Below are 18319 nucleotides of genomic sequence, written 5' to 3' on the forward strand. Positions count from 1 at the left end.
GGAGGAGGAGGAGGAGGAGGAGGAGGAGGAGGAGGAGGAGGAGGAGGAGAAGAAGAAGAAGAAGAAGAAGAAGAAGAAGAAGAAGAAGAAGAAGAAGAAGAAGAAGAAGAAGAAGAAGAAGAAGAAGAATAAGAAGAAGAAGAAGAAGAAGAAGAAGAATAAGAAGAAGAAGAAGAAGAAGAAGAAGAAGAAGAAGAAGAAGAAGAAGAAGAAGAAGAAGAAGAAGAAGAAGAAGAAGAAGAAGAAGAAGAAGAAGAAGAAGAAGAAGAAGAAGAAGAAGAAGAAGAAGAAGAAGAAGAAGACAACCAGCAGCTATGGTGGTGATGAGTGCACCATTGGAAGAAGTAAAAGACCAGGTTAGGAATAGATCTTCATGGGGAAAACCTGTCTTGGTAAGAATCAACTGTGGGAAGTCAGCCCCCCCCCCCAGAAGGAAATATTAAAAGGGCAGATAAATATATTTCCTCAAAGGATCTTAAAGAGGCAGGAAAAGCATGCCCAGTTTTTCTTAATAGCCCCAAGTCTCCCTCCCCCAAGCAGAAACCAGCTCTGTAGAAATGCAGATGTGATAATCCATTCAGGAAGGTTGAAGCTAGAAGATTAGGAAGACAAAGATACCTAAAATCTACATACCCCACCCAAACTCTAAGACAGGACATAATAGGATTGACCCACAGATGCCAAAGGGGCCCACTCAGACTCAGGTCAAACTTCATGCCACAGGAACAACTCCAAACAAAAGGCCCCAGAGGGTATAAAAACCCACTCCCTACATGTGCTCTCTCTCCTTTTTTTCTTCCAGAGCCATCTTTCTGTCTGGCTCTCCTCTCCAATAAAGTGCAACCTTCTTTCTAAAGCAGTCGCCATGTTGTTTATTCCCGGCTTGGACTGAACCATGATGTAGACTTTTCCTTCAACACAACAATGACCTGATGGCACATAATCAAAATCAATCAACCAAGCTTGATTGATCCAAGAAGCTGTTAGCACCTGGATGAGGGAATCATCAAGAAATTCGCCAAATGAATTGTAACATTCTTAGATAACTCTGCTGAGAAAACTGCATGGAGTTGAACAAGGATTTTAGAGGCCAACCTGGTTGGCCAAACAAATGAAAAGAAAGTGAAACTAGAATCAAGGAAGCAGGTTGCCTTCTGGCAGATTTGAGGCATGAATTCTGTACATCCTCCCCTTACGTTTATTTTAAGACTGACTGAGAAAATTACCTGCTGAGAAAGAGAAGGTTTTGGGGAAAACTCAAAAAAAAAAATATATGAATCAATGCTTTACGATGCCACTGGGTGCCGAGCCCACCACAAAAATGAAACCTATATTTATTTCAGGAACAACAACAACAAAAAAAAAAAGCTGAATTCTGCAACAATATATGCACTCTGCTTGTAAAAAGGTGGATGGAGAGAAACTTTCGTACCTCTGAATTTAAACTTCATCTTTCAAGCCGGCGTTCAAATTCCAGAGTCCCTGTACCACTGCACAAAATTAACTCACCAAGCAATAATTATTTTTCTATAGGTTGGATTCCAGTTGTAAACATGAGAATGCCTTCTTATTTTAGGAGTAAATTTTATAGTAACTGTTGTAGAGATTTGTTTATATGACTTAATTTAAGGGGAGTTAAAGGTTAAGTATGATGTGTTTTTTTTCTTTCTTCTTTTCTTTTTTTTATTATCGTTAACTTTCTTATTAATAACCCTGTACTCTGCTCTGGGAAGCGAGGGGGGGAGGGTTGAGTGGGTGGGTGATGATAATACAGTCATGGCAAATGCTTGGGCATTTCCCCTATGCTGCGTTCAGGGATGAGAGGGGAGGAAAAGGGGAGGAAGGAGTAGGGAGGAAGTAGGATGGTTAGAGGAGATGGGGAGGGGAAGAGAGTAGGAGGGGAGGAGAGAAAGAGGAGGGAAGTAGGGAAGGTTTAGAGAGGGTGGACGCAGCCTGGGGGGAATGGGCAGGCGGTACCAATGGTTAGGAATTTAATTGTATTTTGTATGAATAAATGGAAAATAAAAACTTTTTAATAAAAAAAAACATGAGAATGCCTTCCAACCTGTTCATTGTTTGGTGGAGACTGAAGGAGTCAACATTAGAAAGAGTTGTATCCCCCCCTTTTTTTTTGAGTAGTTACAATTTAAACTGGACTCATCAACCAACAAAGAGAAAAATCAGAGAATGCAGACAAGGACAGATTTAGCACAATTGCCATCTGGGGCTCAGCAGAAAATAAATTCCCCATCCTGTTTTCCAGTCTTCTCTGCAATGGATTCCCAACGTTATCTTCACGCCATAAAACTGCGACAAAAACAACTTAGGTAACAACTGGATGTATTATCACAAATTTTCAAAAGCTCACGGTGACAGCTGCCCAGAGTTATCTGGACTGGAAATTAAGCAAAGTCCCAGCCCTAGTTTTGGCATGGATAGGAGACCACGTAGAGATCTCAGATCTGTGGTTAATCTGGAAAATTGACCAAAAAAAAATCCTTAAAAAAAAAGGTCACAACTAATCAATTCAATGCCATTCTCAAAAAACTGACAGTCCATGACATTTCCCGGAGTTGAGGTCAGCTCAAGAGATTCTTTAGTTGCAATATCCTGTATAATCACTTAACAAGATTATCCTGCTTGAGCATGGGGATGGACTAGAAGACCTCCAAGGTCTCTTCCAGCTCTATTCTATTCTTTATCTGAAAGTTGCTTCTGAATCCCAGTAGAGAGAGAAGTAACCTGGAATTAAGGAGAAAGTTCCTAACAATGAGAACAATTAACTAGTGGAATAGCTTGCCACCAGAAATCACTGGAGGTTTTTAAGAAGAGGCTAGACCAGTGGTTCTCAACCTGTCGGTCGGGACCCCATTTGGGGTCGAACGACCATTTCACGGAGGTCGCCAAACAACCCAGTCCGCCATTTTCCCCCCCTTTTCCTTAGCTGTGCTACTCCCTTTTATTCTATTGGCTTTTGAAAGCCAACAGAATAGACTCTCTTGAATAGAGTCTAATTCTATTGGCTTTCAAAAGCCAATAGGAATGGTCCAGGCTGTCTCTGCCCTGCTGAACCCGCCAAAAGTCCCATTCTGCAAACGGTGCTGCACTCGTTGAGTAGTCCTCGATTTACGACCGGTTGAGTAGTCCTCAACTTACAACCGGTTGGGGGGGAGTCGCGGCATTAAAAAGGTTGAGAACCACTGGGCTAGACAGTCACTTGTCTGAAAGGGTATAGATTCTCCTGCTTGAGCAGGGGGCTGGACTAGAAGACCTCCAAGGTCCCTTCCAGCTTCTATTCTATTCTTTATCTGAAAGTTGCCTCTGAATCCCAGTAGATAATTCAAGAGTTTATAAAAGGGAGACAGGACCAGGCAGGTCGAGGTTTTGGGGAAACTCAGGAAGTGGGGAAATAGGTAAGGAAGATCAGGATTGCGTTTTCCCACGTTCAACTAGGCGACCCGCAGGTTCAACCCACAAGCATCCAGGAAGAGGAAGTTACAGGTTGGAGTTCCAGCAAGCCAGGTAGAGAGAGGGAGGGGGGGAGGCAAAGGAGCTCCGGGGGGAGAGAGAGAGAGGCGAAAAGAGATCCAAAAACAAACAAACAAACAAAAAACAAAGAAACCCACTCGGATCCCGCAACGGACCTCGAACCGCGGTTCGAAACCAGCCCGAAACCGAGAGCCGCCAGCAGCAGCAGCGCGGTTCCCACGCCCCAAAAAACGCCCTCAACTTCCAAAAGGGGAAGGGTGGGGGGGGGGTCTTCCGACCCGCCGCCCTTCAGGCTTCCCTTTCGGGCGCGGGCCGGGCCCCATGGGCGTTGTAGTCTCGCCCGGAAAGGGGGAGGACAAGCCCCCCCACCCACCCAGAATGGCGCGATTCGGAGGAACAAAGGAAACCTCTTTTCTTTCGCCCCCCCCTCCCACCCCAGAAGAGGCAAGGCTGGTCTTTGAGCCAAGGGAAGGAAGGAAGGAGGAAGGAAGGAAGGAAGGAAGGAAGGAAGGAAGGAAGGAAGGAAGGAAGGAAGGAAGGAAGGAAGGAAGGAAGGAAGGAAGGAAGGAAGAAGGAAAGAGAGGGAGGAAAAGAAGGAAGGAAGGAAAGAAGAAAGAGAGGGAAGGAAGGAAGGGAAGGAAGGAAGGAGGGAGGGAGGGAAGGAAGGAAGGAAGGAAGGAAGGAAGGAAGGAGGGAAGAAGGAAAGAGGGAGGAAAAGAAGGAAGGAAGGAAAGAAGAAAGGAGAGAGGGAAGGAAGGAAGGGAAGGAAGGAAGGAGGGAGATAAGAAGGAAAGAGAGGGAGGAAAAGAAGGAAGGAAGGAAAGAAGAAAGGAGGGAGGGAAGGAAGGGAAGGAAGGATTCCCCCACCCAACCGGGGAAGGAAACCCTCACCGCCCCCCCCCCCCAAAATAAGGTGGGGACCCCAAGAGGGAAGACAGAACCCCCCCGCCGCCGCCGCCTTACCAGCTGAGCAGCCTCGGCTGGACCTGGGGAACTTTGCACCAAGTTGGCCCGGTTCGCTTTTCAGGCTTCTCCCGCCCGGCTCCGCCCGGGTCCCATCTGCTCCCCTTCCTCGCCGGGCTCGGGGAGGAAGGGGGGGGGGGACGCAGGAAAAAGCCGCCGCCTTCTCCGCCCTGCTGGCCGAAGCGAAGCCCCGCCCGGTGGCCGAGCCGCCCCGCCTGCTCGCCTCTGTCCGCCGCGGAGCGCTTCGGGCTGCCCGAGAGGGCGAGCCGTCCGGGAGCTTCGCGGCTGCAGCCTTGGCTTGGCCCCGGGAAGCCTTTGGGCAAGGGGGGGGAGGAGGAGGGAAGAGAGGGCGGGGAGGCCACGAGGAAAGCCCAACCTCTTTGCTAGCTGGGAAGTGGGGGGGTGGAGAAGGAGGGAGGGAAACAACACTTCCCTCTTGAGATGGATTGGCCAGAAATACGAAATGCGAATAAATATGTTTATTTTATGTTGCCTTTACACACACACACACACACACACACACACACACACACACACAATAACATTGTCTAACATTTAGCAAACAGCATGTTGTCTGGATTCATGTGTTTAGAAAAACAATCAGTAATAATTAGTTTCTGTATTTTCATAATATGTTAGTTAATAATATGTGTCTTACATCTTCACTTCATCTGATAGTCTTCATAATAATAATAATAATAATAATAGTCCTTAAGGAAAAATGCATACAAAGTCAAAATTGAGAAGACAGCAACAGACAGTAAGTGCCGCCTACGCAAAGAAGCTGAAGAAACAGTGGACCACTTGGTGAGCTGTTGCAAGAAGATTGCACAGACTGACTACAAGCAGCGGCATGACAAAGTAGCAACAATGGTGCATTGGAAGATCTGCAAAAAATATCACTTGCCTGTAAGCAAAAACTGGTGGGATCATAAAATAGAGAAAGTCATAGAAAATGATAAAATTAAAATGCTCTGGGACTTCAGAATTCAAACAGACAAGCAACTGCAACATAACACCCCAGACTTAACAATTGTCGATAAGAAAGACAAAAAAGTCTGGATAGTGGATGTGGCAGTGCCTGGAGATAGCAGAATAGAAGAGAAAGAACTGGAGAAGATAACAAAATACAAAGACCTACAAATAGAAATAGAAAGACTGTGGCAAAAGCAAGCAAAGGTAGTACCAATAGTGATAGGCTCCTTGGGTGCAATCCCAAAGCAACTGGAGCACCACTTGAACACCATTGGCATTGACAAATTCGCTATTAGTCAATTGCAAAAGGCGGCCTTACTAGGAACTGCTTCCATCCTGCGACGATATCTGTAATGCCATCAAACATCCACATCTACCTATCCCAGGTCCTGGGTAAGGACTCGATAGGTAGACAAAATGCCAAATCCAGTCTGAACATCTGGCTGACTGTGCGATGATCCATAATAATAATAATAATAATAATAATAATAATAATAATAATAATAATAATAATAATAATAATAATAATAATATAAACAGTTGGAATGAATCTTGGAGGTCATCTAGTCCAACCCCTGCTCAGGCAGGGAACCCTATACCATTTCGGAGAAATGGCTGTCCAGTCTCTTCTTAAAAACTTCCAGTGTTGGAGCATTCACCACTTCTGGAGGCAGGTTGTTCCACTGGTTAATTGTTCTAACTGTCAGGAAGCTTCTCCTTAGTTCCAGGTTGCTTCTCTCCTTGATTAGTTTCCACCCGTTGCTTCTTGTCCTGCCTTCAGGTGCTTTGGAGAATAGCTTGACTCCCTCTTCTTTGGGGCAGCCCCTGAGATATTGGAAAACTGCTATCATGTCCCCCCTCGTCCTTCTCTTCATTAAACATTAAACTCTTCATTAAAAAAGGTTTAATTCTCTGCATCCCCATTGCTTGTTTGCTGATTGTTCTGAACATGCTTTGTTCTACCAGTCAGGTGCTGTTATGCATAAATCCACACTTACACACTTGCATCTAATAATACTTTTAACCAAGCTAGAACAGAATAGAAAAATACGTTCTAAAATGCTTTGGGCTGACCAGCAGAGGGCAGCATTGTAACAAAATTAGCAACAGCCATTGTTTAAGAAGGATGTCAATAGTTTTTCTAAAAATGCTGCTAATCATATGCATATTTTAATCCTCTAAATAAATTACTCGTGCAAGGCTTTATCTTCAGATGAACTTATGGCATCGGGTTGGTGGAATAGATTAAGTTCCTGAACTGAGTCTGCATTCATTGTTACTATAAGCGAAGGGAATTCAAAAACGCGTCAACGATACTATCTCATTTTTTTAATTTTCAATGGCTAAACTGTCAATCTTTACGCATTGGCTCATAAACTCAAGGTTATTAGCCCAGAGGAATAATTTGGTCACATCACCTGGCAACACAATAATTTATACAGTAACTGCTTGTTTGTAAACAGAGGACCCAGTTGCCGTGGGAACACTGACAGAAAAGAACAAAGTGTGGAGACAAAGGTGGGAATAGTGACATAGAAAACAGAAAATCTTATTTTATTTGGTCGGATGGTGGACATGGGTTTATCCCAAGCATGTTTAAACGAGGCTCCTAACGACTGACCCGCTTCCTTTGCTGGAAATGGGGTCCAGGTGAGGGAAGTTAGCCCAGAGAAGGAAATATTAAAAGGGCAGGAAAACTATATTTTTCCTCAAAATGATTTTTTTTAAACCAAACCTGGCCCCAAATCTATCTCTCTGCCCCAAGCAAGAGCTAGCCCCATACAAGTGCAGATGTAAAACCATCAGAAAGTTGAAGCCAGAGCACTCAAGAAGACAAAAGAGAAGATCTGCATGCCCCACCCAAACTCTAGGAGTCATTAGCCCCATCACCTGGGAAGCTGGATTAAACCACAGATATCAAGGCCTAGAAAAACACTCAGAAATGGCCTCAAGGTTCATGCCACAGGAACAGGAAACTATTCCAAACAAGGCTAGAGGGGGTATAAAAACCTACTGCCCATGTGCTCAAATTCTCTTTTTCCTTTCCTCTGCCCTTTCCTGCAAGGACCATCTTTCTGCTTCTCCAACAAACTGCAACCTTCTTCCCAAAGCAGTCGCCATGTTGCTTATTTATTCCCGGCTTGGATGAACCAGGATGAAGACTTACTTCTGACACAAGCTTCCACTCCTCTTTCTGTGAAGTCATGCTTTCTAACGTGACTTTTGACCTTCCTTTCTGCCAGTTTGAGCCCATGTCCGCTTCCCCTGTTCTTGATTTTTGCCTAATATGGAACATGATTCAAGACTGGGCAAAGGAGGAGTTGGGTTAAACAGTTTTAAGCGCCACTGATTTAAAGAGGAAAACAAGGCGGAAATTCCAGGGATTCTGAAACAAGCCAAGCAGCCTGGGACAAAAATGCATGCCTGGTTCATCTCATAGAACATAGAATAACAGGGTTGGGAGGAACCTTAGGGGTCTTCTAGACCAACCCCTTGCTGAAGCAGGAGACCCTACACCTTTTGGGCACCAGGGACCGGTAATAATAAATAGAAAGACTGTGGCAAAAGCAAGCAAAGGTAGTACCAATAGTAATAGGTGCCTTGGGTGCAATCCCAAAACAACTGAACACCATCATTGGCATTGACAAATTCTCTATTAGTCAATTGCAAAAGGCGGCCTTACTAGGAACTGCTTCCATCCTGCGACAATACCTGTAATACCATCAAACATCCACATCTGCCTATCCCAGGTCCTGGGTAAGGACTCAATAGGTAGACAAAATGTCAAATCCAGTCTGAACATCTGGCTGACTGTGCGATGATCCATAACCACAACAACAACAAAACAACAACAAAACAACAACAACAACAATAATAATAATAATAATAATAATAATAATAGAAATAGAAAGACTGTGGCAAAAGCAAGCAAGGGTAGTACCAATAGTAATAGGTGCCTTGGGTGCAATCCCAAAACAACTGAACACCATCATTGGCATTGACAAATTCTCTATTAGTCAATTGCAAAAGGCGGCCTTACTAGGAACTGCTTCCATCCTGCGACAATACCTGTAATACCATCAAACATCCACATCTGCCTATCCCAGGTCCTGGGTAAGGACTCGATAGGTAGACAAAATGCAAATCCAGTCTGAACATCTGGCTGACTGTGAGATGATCCAAAATAATAATAATAATAATAATAATAATAATAATAATAATAATAATAATAATAATAAAATACAAAGACCTACAAATAGAAATAGAAAGACTGTGGCAAAAGCAAGCAAGGTAGTACCAATAGTCATAGGCGCCTTGGGTGCAATCCCAAAACAACTGGAGCACCACTTGAACACCATTGGCATGGACAAATTCGCTATTAGTCAATTGCAAAAGGCGGCCTTACTAGGAACTGCTTCCATCCTGCGACGATATCTGTAATACCATCAAACATCCACATCTGCCTATCTCAGGTCCTGGGTAAGGACTCGATAGGTAGACAAAGTGCCAAATCCAGTCTGAACATCTGGCTGACTGTGCGATGATCCATAATAATAATAATAATAATAACTGAAATTAGTATATCAGGAAGGCTTACTAACTACTGGAGAGACCAAACTGGCCTACAAAAAAGACCAAATGAAGAACAGAATAGAGGCATGGGAAAACAAAGCACTACCTGGCCAGTTCATTTAAAAAAAAAATAGCTGGGAAAGCAGATAATAACAAGACCTGGCAATGGCTAAGAGCAGGAAAGTTGAAGAAAGAGACCAAAGGACTAATTCTGGCTGCACAAGACTGAGCCTTAAGGACAAATGCATATAAAGTCAAAATTGAGAAGACAGCAACAGACAGTAAGTGCCGCCTATGCAAAGATGCTGAAGAAACAGTGGACCACCTGGTAAGCTACTGCAAGAAGATCGCCCAGACTGACTACAAGCAGCGGCATGACAAAGTAGCAACAATGGTGCTTTGGAAGATCTGCAAGAAATATCATTTGCCTGTAAGCAAGAACTGGCGGGATCATAAAATAGAGAAAGTCATAGAAAATGATACACTTAAACTGCTCTGGGACTTCAGAATTCAAACAGACAAGCACCTGCAACATAACACCCCGGACTTAACAATTGTCGATAAGAAAGACAAAAAAAGTCTGGATAGTGGAGGTGGCAGTGCCTGGAGACAGCAGAATGGATGAGAAAGAACTGGAGAGGATAACAAAATACAAAGACCTACAAATAGAAATAGAAAGACTGTGGCAAAGGCAAGTAAGGGTAGTACCAATAGTAATAGGCGCCTTGGGTGCAATCCCAAAACAACTGGAGCACCACTTGAACACCATCGGCATTGACAAATTCGCCATTAGTCGATTGCAAAAAGCGGCCTTACTAGGAACTGCTTCCATCTTGCGATGATATCTGTAATACCATCAAACATCCACATCTGCCTATTCCAGGTCCTGGGTAAGGACTCGATAGGTAGACAAAAATGCCAAATCCAGTCTGAACATCTGGCTGACTGTGCGATGATCAACAACAACAACAACAACTATTATTACGGATCATCACACAGTCAGCCAGATGTTCAGACTGGATTTGGCATTTTGTCTACCTATCGAGTCCTTACCCAGGACTTGGGATAGGCAGAAGTGGATGTTTGATGGTATTACAGGTATCGTCGCAGAATGGCAGCAGTTCCTAGTAAGGCCGCCTTTTGCAATTGACTAATAGCGAATTTTTCAATGCCAATGGTGTTCAAGTGGTGCTCCAGTTGTTTTGGGATTGCACTCAAGGAGCCTATTACTATTGGTACTACCCTTGCTTGTTTTTGCCAGTCTTTCTATTTCTATTTGTAGATCTTTGTATTTTATTATCTTCTCCAGTTCTTTCTCGTCTATTCTGCTGTATTATTATCAATCATCGCACAGTCAGCCAGATGTTCAGACTGGATTTGGCATTTTGTCTACCTATCGAGTCCTTACCCAGGACCTGGGATAGGCAGATGTGGATGTTTGATGGTATTACAGGTATCGTGGCAGGATGGAAGCAGTTCCTAATAAGGCCGCCTTTTGCAATTGATGATGATGATGATGATGATGATGATGATGATGATGATGATGATGATGATTATTATTATTATTATTATTATTATTATTATTATTATTATTATTATTATTACATGGACGAAGTCCCAAAACTTGATTGCAGCCTTAGGGAGCATTTAATCATTACATGTTTTTCATTCAAGCCAGAACACGATGTTGAGACATCAGCCCACCTTATCCTCTTTCAAATGCTTACCTTGTCATTTTTCATCTTGATCTGACGTTATCTGTATTTTCAGAAATGGATATCAAATATTCTTAGCTGTCTCGAGTGCTTTTTTAAAAATATATATATATATTTCATACCAGCCCATGGTCGCTAGTGCTTCCTAGCTGAACATTTGTGAGATAGTAGAGCTTGTCCCCACCCCCCCAAAAAAAAAATCCAGGAAAAAAAAGCCCACTGAGTTAACCACCCCACCTATCATTTTTCAATTACAAGTTTTACTCGTTTATCAAAATATAAAAGACAAAAAGACATTTTTAAAAAAGCAATAGAAAACTGGTTCGAAGTTCATCAGTCTTTGGAAGACAAGAGCACTGGTTAATGTGCGCTGCAGCCACATCTCCATGTGGTTGGACTAGACGCCCTCACAGGTCCCTCCCAACTATTGTTATTCTGATTGCTGGAGGCAACTTTCCATAGCAGGCAACAGCCACTTGGCTGATCTCAAAACAGCTAAGCAGAGTTTACCCTGGTGGCTCTTTGGAGGGGAGAACATCAAAGAATATCAGAGCTGGAAGCCTGGTGATCTACCTTGGAAAAAAACCATGACTAATCCTTTTGTATAATCGGATTGAAAGCCTCAGGTACATCACTAAGACATCACTGGAAAATGAGCTGACTCAAAGGAGATTTCCCTTTATGTTATGATCAGCACAGATACTATTAAATAGCCAAGTCATCCTTTTCCACCACCTGCGGATTAGTCACTGGGAAGGCACCTGGCCTGAAGGAAGAGATTTAACCAGGTGTTTCCCAGCTTGCATTTCTACGAAGAATTAAGCCTGGAAAGCTTGGATTGGTTATCAGCTCTGCAGATCAGTTCTTTCCTTTGCTCCAAGAAGTAAACCCCAATTTAATAGCAATAACGCCTACAGTAACAAACAATCTATCTGGAATCTACATCTTCTGAAGCACACGTCCACACATCTGATACATGGAAACATTTTCACGGTTTTTTTTTGTCTCCAGTCACTGATGAAAGCTCAGGGGAATTTGGAAGCTCCACCTAATTGATGCTCCTAGCAAATTTCTTTAACCCTTATGAAGACCAAGAGTCCATAACAACCAAAAAAATCAATGGAATGATTGGAAAATAGAAGTTTACCAGCAGTGGTATTGCAGAATTATGCTTGACTGCTCTTTAGAAGGCCAGATCCTGAAGTTGAAACTCAAGTACTTTGACCACCTAATGAGAAGGAAGAACTCACTGGAGAAGAGCCTAATGCTGGGAAAGATTGAGGGCAAGAGAAGAAGGGGACGACAGAGAATGAGGTGGCTGGATGGAGTCACTGAAGCAGGAGGCGTGAGCTTAAATGGACTCCAGAAGATGGTAGAGGACAGGAAGACCTGGAGGAACATTGTCCATGGAGTCGCGATGGGTCGGACACGACTTCGCAATTAACAACAACATTTCCTAATAATTTTCACAGATAGTGGCATAGATTCCTTGGGATGTTCAGGACTTCTTCCCAGGGAGTGAAATTCTTACACACTGTCAAAAAAGTGCTTTTTCAAGAGGCAACTGGACTTCTGGTTTTTATTTGAAGGTGTTTCGCTTCTCATCCAAGAAGCTTCTTCAGCTCTGACCGGACAACTCAACGACTCTCTAAAACAGTGGTTCTCAGCCTTTTTAATACCGCAACCCCCAACCGGTCGTAAGTCGAGGACTTTCCCTGCCCGGGAGCGCCGCACATGCATGGTGCCGCCCCCTGCACCAGCTGAAGCGTAGCAGAATGGGACTTTTGGCGGGCTCAGCAGGGTAGAGACAGCCTGGACAATTCCTATTGGCTTTTGAAAGCTAATAGAATTAGACTCTATTCAAGAGAGTCTATTCTATTGGCTTTCAAAAGCCAATAGAATAAAAGGGAGTAGCACAGCTAAGGAAAAGGGGGGGGGGGAAATGGCGGACTGCGTTGTTTGGCAACCCCCATGAAATGGTCATTTGACCCCAAATGGGGTCCCGACCCACAGGTTGAGAACTGCTGCTCTAAATGAAGGCAAATGCTAATTCTTCCCGTGATTTTAATTGCCAGTTTTGTCCATCCCATTTAAGTAACTGTCTGTAAGACACCATATCCATTTTAACCCCTCTTTTTATTCCTTCTATCGCATGCCAAGGTATAGCCCATAATGGTACTTTAAAATCACTTTTATAATATTTTCTCCAAATCCTAAGTAAAGAAATTCTTAAAATATGAGATTTAAAAGCCCAATCTATTTTTTAATTAAATATTAAATAGGCATGCCACCCATAAAGTAAATCCCATCCCTCTAGATAAAGTATCTCAGAATTTGTCAAATTTACCCAGTCACTAATTAATGTTAAACCCACCGCATCATAATATAATTTCAAATTTGGTACCTTGAGTCCGCCCCTCTCACGGAAGTCTTGCATAATTTTGAACTTAACCCTTGGTTTTTTCCCTGCCCAAATAAATTTATTGAGACCCTTCTGCCACTCATGTAAATTAATCTCATTTTTCAAAATTGGTAACATTTGAAACAAAAAAAGAAACTTGGGTAGAATAGTCATTTTTATCACTGCAATTCTTCCCATGAGGGATAATTGCAGCTTTTCCCAATTCTTCAAGTCTTTCTGTACCCCGACCCACAACCTTTCATAATTATTTTTAAATAGTTTTGCATTAGAAACAGACAGCATCACCCCCAAATATTTTACCTTATTAACAATCTCAAAACCCGTCGAGTTAACCAAAATCTGCTTCTCCTGACTCGACAAATTTTTAGGTAAAATTTTAGTCTTATTTACATTAATCTTAAAACCCGAGACCAAACCATAATGGTGAATCAACTGTAATAAGTTTACTACAGAATAATCAGGTTGCGACAAAGTAACAACCAAGTCATCCGCAAAAGCTCTCAACTTATATTCTTTTTTATTAACATATATTCCTTTAATTTCCTGAGACTCTCGAATTTTAATCAATAATATTTCCAATGTTAAAACAAACAACAATGGCGATAAAGGACACCCCTGTCTAGTACCTTTCTCTATTGTGAAAACCTCCGACAAACCTCCATTAACAATAAGTTGTGCTGTTTGTTTTTGATATATTACCTTAAGGGCTTGTAATATGTTTTCACCAAAATTCATTTCTTCCATTACTCTTAGCATAAAATGCCAATTCAGTTGGTCAAATGCTTTTTCAGCATCTAAAAATATGAGCCCTGCAGGAACTTGGTTGTTCTTATCTAAGTATTCTAATAAGTTAATAATTTGTCTAACATTGTTTTTCATATACCTTCCTGTTATAAACCCTGATTGATCTTTATGCACAAGATGATGCACCACCCTCATAAGCCTATTTACCAAAATTTTTACAAATATCTTATAATCCACGTTTAAAAGAGATATAGGCCTATAGTTTTTTGGTAAAGTAAGATCTTGATCCTCCTTTGGAATCAATGATATAAAAGCACTACGCCATGAAGGAGGAATCTCTAAACCCTGTAAGATACCATTAAAAAGATCATTTAATGGTTGAATCATCTCCTCCATTAAAGCTTTATAATAAACAGCTGTTAACCCATCCGTACCCGGTGCTTTCCCTAATTTCAATTGTTGAATTGCTGAGGCGATTTCCTCCTTAGTAATTAAACCATTAATTTCATATTTCTGATCCTCAGTCAGTTTAGGAAAACTTGCCTCAGCTAAATATTTATTTATATCTAACAGTTGTACATTAGTAGATTTGTATAGGTTTTGATAATAATCCAAAAAAGATTTTTTAATTAATTCCTTCTGAGAAACTAGTTTACCCTTATAATTTATTTTCTCTATTATTCTCAGTCTCTGTTTCTTTCTTAATTGATAAGCCAACCATCTCCCCGGCTTATTAGCATTACAAAATGTATTTTGTTTCATAAATAATAAATTGGTTGCAGCTTGATCTGCTATCAACATATTAAATTGTGACCTTAATAACTTTACAGATTCTTTAGTACTTTCATCAGAAGGATTTAGAATCAAAGCCCTTTCTTTTAGTTTAATTTCATCTTCAAGTTCTCTACGTTTCTGAGTCTGATTTCGCTTATAAAAATTATTCATTTTTATCAAAACACCGCGCATAAATGCTTTACCTGCATCCCATACCATTGACATTGAAGTCCCCTTATACATATTCAAAGCAAAATAGTCCTTTAAACACTCCTTTAGTTTTTGAACATTCTTCTCTTGTCTAAACAAATTTTCATTAACTCTCCAGGATCTTCTTTCCTCTTTCTCTTGAATCAACTCCATCCAAACTGGACTATGATCCGTCAGTGATCTAGGAAAAATCTTTACATTCTTTACTTTATTATACAAATCCGTGGTAATCAAGAAAAAGTCAATTCTTGAAAAAGATTGGTGTCTGTCAGAAAAAAAAGTAAAGTCTCTCTCCTCTTGATTACGTTCCCGCCAATAGTCCCTTAATTCCCAGTCTTCTTTCATATCAAAAAAGGCTTTAGGTAGCCTTGCTTGTTTAAGAAAAGGAGAGGAACCTTTCTTATCCCTTTGTGTATCTAAGACACCATTCCAATCACCCATTAATACCACCGATCTATAATCAAGCAAAGTTATTTTTTGGTGTAACTGTTTATAAAATTGTTCCTGTTGTTGATTTGGAGCATAAAGTCCAACTATAAGTACTTTCTTACCATAAATACCAAGTTCAATCATCACATATCTCCCCTGGGGATCTGATTCTACCAGACAAGCTGGCAGGTTTTGTTTGACATATATAACAACTCCCCCTTTCTTCCCAGGTGCAGGAGATATAAAATGAGATCCCAAACGAGCATTAACTAAATATTTCTGATCTTTAAGTAGAATATGAGTTTCCTGTAAACAAATAACATCATTGGTATGTTGTTTCAAATAATAAAAGATTTTTTTCCGTTTCTGAGGAGAATTCAATCCATTAACATTCCAGGTCAAAAACTTTGCCATCTCCCTTGGCACGCAGCCTGGAGAAGACACCATCAAACTATGACAGAGCTGCGTGTGTTGCATAACTCTTGGGTCTTGCTCCTCCCACCGGCGGTGATGCACTTCCAGGAGAATTCTCTTTGGGCTCTTTTTTACGTTGCTCTTTCTCTTTACGCTTATAAGCTGCACGAGTCATCCTCTGCTCTTTAGCCTCCATTTTGCGTTGCTTTGCCACTTCTATCATCCCTGCGGAAACCAAATCTAGTGCCTCAGATTGCTGCTCAGGTTCCTTAGCACTCAAAGATTTCCGACCAGAGGAAGTTGAGCCTGCACTCAGGACCGAAGTATAGAAATCTCTAGCTTTGTCAACTGTGTTCAATCTGTAACGTGTCCCAGCATGGCTCAAAACGATACCCATCGGAATTTCCCATCTGAATGGCATCGATCTAGCTTTAAGCTCATTGGTTAAAAAAGCAAAGTCTTTCCTACTTCTTAAAATTTTAGATGGGATTTACTTTAGAATGATGACATCTTGGGCGGCAATCTGAAATCTTTTGTTGTAAAAAGCTTGTATAATCTCATTCCGCAGGGACTTCTTTGTAAAGTAAATCACCACATCTCTGGGCAAATTCTTCTGCTTAGCAATCCAGGAGTTGAGTCTATAAATTTTTTCTAATTCTCTCTGTAATTCTCCTTTATCCATATCCAAAGCCAGCGCCAGATCACTAAGAACCACCTCCATCAAATCTTGATTCATATCTTCCTTGAGGCCTCTAATCCTCAGAGCATACTCCATTTGTCTGTATTGAAACATCAAAATATCTTCTTGTGAGGAGTCCACCTTCCTTTCCACGTCTTGAATTTTGTCATCTAAAGAGTCAACTTTGTCTTCCACTTCCTCAAGCCTTGCATCGAGCTTAACCACCACAGTAGCCAAACCTGAAACAGCTTCCAGTATATCTTGTCGTAATTCATTATTATTTTCTTGCAATTTAGACTTTATCCCCGTTATCTCTTCTTTGAGATCAGATTTAATTTCTGATTTAATCTGTGAAACAAATTGAGTCATTTCCTCTCTCATTTGAACTACAATCTCTCCCATTAGGCCTCTAACCTCTTGCACTGAAAGTCCAGGTAGAGGAGGGGAGGGTGGTGGCTGAGCCGGTGGTGCATGTTTAGATTGTTGTTGTAGCTGTGCAGTGGAAGTTATAGGAGAAGAAATAACCTTGGGTACTGAGGAAGGCTGCTGCCTCTTTGAAGCAATTTTAAAAAGCACAATTGTCACTTCCCTTTCCCCTCCAGCCAAAAAGGGAGGAGGAAAAAAAGAAAAAAAGAATTTTTAAAAAGAGACAAACTATAATCATTAAAAGTCCAGAATAAATCCCAAGAATAAGTAATAAAAGAGCAAACAATTCAAAAAAAAAAATTCTAAGCCAACAGCAAAAGCAAAAGCAAAAAACAATCCTTAAAAAGGGAAAGTAAAACAAAAGAGAAAGGAAAAAAAAAACTCCGACACTTTCAAAACGCCATCTTAAGTCCTTTCACTAGTATAACAAAGAAAAGGAGGAAAAATAGTAAAAATCAAAAGATAAAAAAATAAACACCTAAAATATAAGAAAAAGTCCTTAAAACTGCTCCGTCCGTTTAAAAATTACTCACCAAAATGCTGTAAACACGGAGATAGAAGCGGCGGTTTCTTTTGCTTCCAAGGAAGCAAAAACAGCTGGGAGGCGGAGATCAGCAAGAGCTCCGAGGGAACACTCCTTTCACCCCCTCTAGACATAAATCCAGAGGGGGTTCAGGGGTTCTACCTCTACTCTTGCGTTCTCTATCCCGTCCCTTTGCCCGGGAAGGGATTTCCGAGCCGCGGGCCAGCTGATGCGCGCTGCGCTCCGCGGCTCTGACACTTCCCCAGCTGGACGGCTAAAAGCTAGCCGCCATCGCCGTCGCCTCCCACCTAGTCCTTCTTTTCTCTAGACTGATGTTAAACTTGATCACAGCCGCGAGGCTGTTAATTGGACAATATTGGAAGAAGGAATCTTTGCCTACATTGCAGGAATGGTTTTTTAAAGTAGCTTATCAGGCAGAAATGGCAAAGATTTCGGCTTTCTTAAAGCAACAAACGCAAGAGAAGTTTTTTGCTATCTGGGACAAATGGATAAAATTTATACAATTTAGATTGTGTATACAAAAATATTATATAGCTTTTTCATAAGTTTTATTTTTATATATATTATAGATATCTTTTTTATATATATAAATATAAAGTTTTTAATTTAATTTTTATTTTTATTTTTATTTTTTTATTATTATTTCTTAAGCCTATATTCTGCTCTGGGAAGCTCAGGGGGGGGGGAAGGGAGGGTTTTTGGGAGGGGTGTGGGGTGGGGGTTTTTTTTATATGTATTGTTTAATTTTTTTTTCTTTTGTATATGTTGTTTTTTGTTCTGTATTGTTCTTGTTTTTTTTTGTAAAATTTATAAAACTTTTAATAAAAAAAAAAAAAAAAAAAAAAAAAAAATAAATGAAGGCAAATGACCAGCCGTCTGCAAGGAGTATAAATCCTTCCCTTCCCCACCCTCCAGTCAGAGCTGAAGAAACTTCTTGGATGAGAAGCGAAACATCTTCAAAG

The 18319-nt window shown here is 41.3% G+C and overlaps 1 protein-coding gene across 2 annotated transcripts in view; it reads right to left on the reverse strand.

Annotated features, from left to right (window-relative positions):
* The window catches only part of TSPAN14 (tetraspanin 14), a 43036-nt gene extending 38256 nt beyond the window's left edge, over positions 1-4780 (reverse strand). The window contains exon 1 of one of the 2 annotated variants that reach the window (XM_039344145.1): positions 4453-4780. The gene's annotated coding sequence lies outside the window, so the exon portion shown is untranslated. The remainder of the gene's footprint in view (positions 1-4452) is intronic. The other variant, XM_039344146.1, reaches the window with a different exon arrangement.
* Between the last annotated feature and the right edge of the window lie 13539 nt (positions 4781-18319).

Source organism: Crotalus tigris, unplaced genomic scaffold (genome assembly GCF_016545835.1).
Source record: "Crotalus tigris isolate CLP2741 ecotype Arizona unplaced genomic scaffold, ASM1654583v1 scf7180000017892.488125, whole genome shotgun sequence".
NCBI classification, from domain to species: domain Eukaryota; kingdom Metazoa; phylum Chordata; class Lepidosauria; order Squamata; family Viperidae; genus Crotalus; species Crotalus tigris.